Genomic DNA, 6,169 nt, shown 5'->3' on the forward strand with positions numbered 1-6,169 from the left:
ATCGTCATATCGGCACACAACTGACCAGCCCTGATTAATCTGGCATTTTATCCACAACCATTTATCTACTCGTTTGCTTGCTAGTAGCTACCAGCAGCTCTTTGGCGCTCCCTAAAACCAACCGTCCGTAGAGAAAATGGACCTCGCCGAAACGTTACTGAGCGTTGGAAAGACTAGCGATTAGCTTGTAATTAACGCGTTTACCGTTTTGACATTGCGTTATCTATTGTTGCATAGCAACTGAAAGCGATGCGCATGGCTCCCATTTATTCGACCAGCACCGCTAGACGCAACTTCAACATCGGCAACACAATATAGAAGGTTAAGGGCTGATCACCGACAGGCGAGACGCTTACGGCAGATATCTAATCAGGATGACTTCGAACGATCACAATTATGGGAGATGGCGCCCTAAGAAACGGAACTGCCTTGTAATGCGTTCATCGCATGGCTACCATGCCCGTCCGCAATGAGCGCCAAGTGTACGAAGGTAGGCACAGAAAACATCGAGCTGATTTCCGTAAACGGCCAAACGAAGCAAGACGACAGGCGAACAAAAGTAATAATAATATAATCGATAATAGCTATTTTAATAAAAGCGACTAAACACTTTCTGCGCAAAGATTGACAGAAGCTGAACCACAAAGGCGCAGTTTGTCAAACGTTAAAAAAAAAAATTAGCAAAAATGTGCTTTCCCGAAAATTGTATCGCATTGTCGTCTTCGAGATGGTAATACGTTTTTGCAGAGACGTGGAAGTGCCTTCATACTGTGACCAAGCATGCTCAAGCTGATCGGACAGGCAGAGGTCAATCTCGTAGACGGACGACTCATTCGGGCAACGAGCAAAGCGATCGATGCGAGGCGATAACACAACGATTGTCCGCTACGCAACCTCAAACGCTCCATCAAACTGAAGATAAACGCAGTCATCGAATGCGTGGAGACGATGTCAACGGAGACCTTAGATGCTTCCAAACCAAAATTCCTAACAGAACGAAAGCGTATGTTTTATACTGATGTCCCTTCCGCAACGATAGTGATCGATCGTCGTTTACGGCATAGCGCAGCAAATATATCATTCTTATAATATTTATATATATATGTAATATTTATCTTATAATATTTATGAAGAAGACATGAGTACTTGATGATGCGAGGTGATAAATTAAGCAAGCGGGAGTCGACAAACTGCGAAATTAAAGTATCTGGTAGTTTAGTTCCGATACGATACTCTCCAGTCATCTCCTATTCGAACGAGGAAATAATATAAAATAGTTAGAAGCGTGTGATGCGGGTCGAACATAAACGTCGTATGCGGTCAGTCTTTTAATTTAAATTTTCGATTTTTGTTTATTTAGACATTTTATAGTTGTCTTCTACATATCTCATAATTAACAAGATGAGACAGGTTTCGCGCTTGGTTTTGCTGCTAGTGAGATAAATGCCATGCTGGTTAGCAAAGCTAAACAAAGTTAATTTTACCATTTTAAAAAGCTAAATATTTTCAATGGTTACATAAAAGAAGTTCAATGATCGAAACTGTCGCAGGGTCTGAAAAGGTACGATCTTGTAGGGCGTGCATAGGGTATCCTCGAATCAAGTTTAGCCCATCGTAACGCCTACTTTGAACGGATATGCCTATTATCTAGACACGTACAATGCGAACAAAGGATAGCCTGCTTGCAATAGTTGGTCAGATAACGTTCTTGTCTCGCTTTTGACATCAATACGTCCTTATATTACGTGAGGTCTCATTCCTTTTGTGTAGCTCGATCAAGATTTTTAAGCGTCTTTGTTTGAATTTGACACGCGCGTGCATCCATAAGTCCGAATGGCTAGCTTAAAACTCTTCACATAGTCCATCTGATTTTCGATTGACAACAGACATAAATGGCTATAGGACAGAGGCTATAATACACTTGTACGAAGCGGCTACACAATATATATATTATTGGCTCTTTTCGACAGTGCCTCTGGAACTTACACAGATGGGAGGACATGGGTGGATGGAACGTGTGGGAACAAACAGAGTAAATAAGAATCCTTTCAGAGCCAATCGTACAAAGAGTAAGAAAGGAGCAAGGCAATTTAAATGCAAAAAAAAAAAAGGATTGACTGTAATTTAGTACTATATTTATTTAGTATATAATTTCATGTAAAATTATCGTCCAAATGACGATTATTACGACGGAAATCATATCGTTCAAAATCATTAATAGCGGATCTCATGGATAGCCTTTTGAGGACATACGTTCCTATTTAATTTCTCAGCTCGGAGCGCTTTCAGTGAAGTTGTCGTTGAATAATCATAAAGCGGGACCAGTTACCATTATGAAGTAGCTTATAGACAATATTATGATCTATTACATAGAAAACATTTAAGAATTATTCGATTTAGTGAATGATGCCGATCCAACTGTCAGGCTTGTACGAAGATAGAAGCTAAGTGCCGCCACACTTGCGAGTCCTATCGGAATCACAAAAAACGCCATAGTACCCATTCGAGTCTGTATGGGGATTTTCGGTTATACGCTTTTGCACAAAGGCACGATCCTGCAATTGACGGTGTCCGCAAGAACACGTTAGAGAGATTACACTGCTACGACTCATGTGTCCTGAGCTCTCCCATTATTATGATTATCAGGAACATAAACGTAAACTAAAAACACGATGAACTTCTTTCAGACTAAGAATATATATGCTGACCGTCACGTAAAAAATCTAATCTATCAAATAGATTTTAATTCAATCTATAGAACGGTCATAAATTCCTAGTTTATATATATGTCCTGATTGTAACTGCCAGTATTAACATTTTTTTTTCTTACAAATTAGGACAAAGCACAATCGAACTTTTTCCATTGGTTCGGAGACTATACCTGCTAATGCTTTGGACGATCGTAACAAGTTGGTTTGCTCCATTGCGGATCTACGTTGAACGATAATAAAAACCAATTTCGATGCTACCCAAAGCAAACCATGCTAAGCTATAGATCAGTAGTTGTCCTTTGAAGATTAAGCAATCTGTGAGCTGACGAATACAGTCGAGTGAGCAGTATCCTAGGCCATTACGAGCTCTATGATGATATCAAACGCCCACGTATTTGGTCTCTTCATTCGATAAGTTTCTTTTTCTGTCGACAAAATACAAGGTGTTTGAATTCAATTAAACAATGATATTCAAACAGACAAGGTGGCTTTGCCGCAATATTTCATTTGATCTTATTTAGTCACAAGGCGAGGATGGACATCATGTCCTTTCATGCGTCTCCTCTGCCAGCGGTCTCCGAATAGGACACCATTTACTCTGCGATTGTTCGAACATCGAAAGCTTCTAGATTTTCTTAATATGAGCCTGTTCTGTGCTTTGAGTTCCTATTTTGTTCCTCGGCCAGAATTCTGCTGTCAATTGCTGTGGTCACCTCTGCTGTTGTTACTATAATAGGAACCCCAGGCTTTCAGTCAGCCTAACATGTACAACAAGTAGACGTGGCCATAAACACTACGAAGGGTCCTCGATTGATGGAGCTCGCTCTTCGTCACTGTGCTATAACAACAACCTCTGACAAGGTTGTTACTAGCTGCATTGTCGTATGCAGCGTGTATATACATTGAAAGTTGACGATTCGGAGCATAAATACAATGCGGAGATAACAACAACAGGAGCCCTTAAGATGACTGAGGTCATCGTATAGTGATTGTAACGACACAGCTTGTTGTAACAGGATCGTCATGCTGGGTATGCATAGATGTATATTCGGCACAACAGGACACTCGCCCCTACGAGGATTTTCATACATAAACATGTACAAAGCCGAGTACAGATGTTTCAGCTTACATGGCCGAGTCAATAATGGCGCAGTTGGCGAATCAAGACGTTCTGTACATAACCGGGCTATTGAAACTCAAAAGTTAGCTTTCACTATTTGTAATTCAACTGTACAAGACGCATATGTTTGAGCTGAGAGCGCTGCGATTCGATGAGGCATAAGCTTTCCTTTTTGCATCACCTGCGTATATCCATTTCTCTTCATAGGCCCCCTGCGTCCCTTCTTGAACTATAATGATTTGCAGAACTCAAAGACGCAGTGTAAGTATCAACACCGCATTCGTAATCATAACATCAATGAAAGTATATGTTGTAGAGGATTAGCTAATGTAAGCACGAAAAGACACATTTATGTACAAATATGCGCAGCGATCGTTTCTCACTAATAGACGGTTTGAACGGATTAGCTGATACGCTCTCTCAAGGGGCGTGTCGCTCGAACGCTTAAGAAGAAGGAACTCGCAGGCCTCGCTGCAACGAAGAAAATCCTCTAAGTAGCAATGAATAGCAAAGGTTTCACAGAACGTCCCTCCGATTTGCGTCTGTGAAACAGTATCGAGCCTCGATGTTGGGGCACTCTACTAAGTGTTATTGCTGCGGGTGCAATTGAAGTTTACTTTAGAACTAAATCGGGAAAAGAACTGTAGAATCAATGGCACTATTATATGATTGCCTGGTTACTCTAACTAGCACTGGTAAAATGCGAAAACAACTCACAACAAATCCGTACTGTTTACCTACCTTGTTTCTCATTTGAATTTTAGACGTTAGATCAATGCTGGAAGATGACTTTCGGAGCGTCAGCCTTGGCGGGATATATATTTTCTCATACCACGAAGAAGCGTCTCTGAGCCCTCATTGTCTGTGAAACGCTTTCCATCAGTCCCATGGAATCAACTTTACGACATTCGTTTGTTCCTTACTCCTTTATTAATTATGCTGTCGCCACTCTGTGCATACACTATTGCTACTTACTATTCTTTTTGCTACCTATTATTACTTTTGTATCCCAAACCGTAAACAAACCAGTTTGAGTTATTTACTGTTAACGTACAAAACACGAATACTTTATGCAGGAATGATTCACCGGTGCACGCATATACATCAGAGGTTCTTAACTCATGAACGCAATCAATGGACAAATGGATGGTAGTAATTAGAGACCCAGGAAAAGCTTTGCATATGTCGTTTGCCTGAATATTCTCTTGATCCTTGAATCCGGTTCCCGAAACCCATAGCTGATCATATGTACATATTTATATCGACAAGTATCTTAAGGCCGTCATCGCTACCCAGCTCGACAGCGGATCAGCTCCATAAACATCAGTGATACACATATGCGCTGTTGGATGTAGAACTGGCAAGGAACACGTATAAAATTTTGCTCGTAAAATATTGATTTATTCTTTAGTTGGTAAATTAACCGAGTTGTCCTAACGGTGCTGAGGTCAAAATTCGAGCCTGAAAGTAATAAAGGATACAGCAAATGACAAGAATGTAACTAATCTGTGTTCTGATCTTAGTCATCTAAGGGAGTCTCCAGTGCCAGTATTTCCTGTCCTTCCTGTAAAGGCGGTGATGTCAGCCTAATGCAAATTTTTAGCTCACTGCATCAGTGCAAACAATCACGCAATTCGCTAGTAGTCCGCTCCAGGCTTTTGTTCGATAATCCAACGGTCGCCTCGCCTCTGTCCTCGTCTTTGTTGAATCGTGATGACCGAGTAGTGATAATGGTAGTACAGAAACTTGTGCATCGGTGCCACCGCATCACCGCCTGCCGATTCAATCAATTCCAATCGTTATAATGTCTCTCGTCATGATGGCCATCTGATCAATCGCCGTACTTGAATGAGCCGATTACTTACTCTCCCTGTTTCCACATCCTTGTCTCTATGTGCACGACTCAAGTGCCCTTCCTAATCACGAAGCGTCGTGGCATTAACAACATCACGGAGCCGATCAACGCGATGCGAATCTCAATGCTCCTTCGCATAGCACAGGACAAAGAGGTAACGGCGATCGATCAAAGGCTTCTTGCTTGAGTAGCTATCGGGGCATTGATACATTCAGCAGTGGATTGAGGGACGAAAAATGAAGGAGCGAGAGTTGTTAAGTCGTTCGAACTTGCTAGCAGTAATAGCAACGATGACAATAACAACAGCAGAAACAAATCACATAAGTAGCCTTATAATAAATAGATTCTACGCGATCTTGTTGTTGGCGCCGTTCCGTCTCAGCTGTTGCTGCCGTAGCTGCTCACATTGCTTGACTGTTTTCGTTTGGTCGGCAGAACATGGCCTCATTTGCACGATATCACTCCGCCCACGCGTTCGTTTTT

At 41.5% G+C, this 6,169-nt stretch overlaps 2 long non-coding RNA genes across 2 annotated transcripts in view; both read right to left on the bottom strand.

Annotated features, from left to right (window-relative positions):
* LOC147758269 (uncharacterized) overlaps positions 1 to 6,169 on the bottom strand; it is a 105,967-nt gene that overhangs the window by 50,548 nt on the left and 49,250 nt on the right. The window lies entirely within an intron of this gene.
* LOC147758270 (uncharacterized) lies at positions 4,739 to 5,837 on the bottom strand. Its single transcript, XR_015323027.1, has 2 exons — positions 5,697 to 5,837; positions 4,739 to 5,605 (listed from the first exon to the last, which is right to left on the bottom strand). It is a non-coding gene; the product is annotated as an uncharacterized LOC147758270 (long non-coding RNA).

The sequence above is a fragment of the Varroa destructor genome, unplaced genomic scaffold, assembly GCF_002443255.2.
Source record: "Varroa destructor unplaced genomic scaffold, Vdes_3.0 BEIS01000001.1, whole genome shotgun sequence".
In the NCBI taxonomy this organism is placed as follows: Eukaryota; Metazoa; Arthropoda; class Arachnida; order Mesostigmata; family Varroidae; genus Varroa; species Varroa destructor.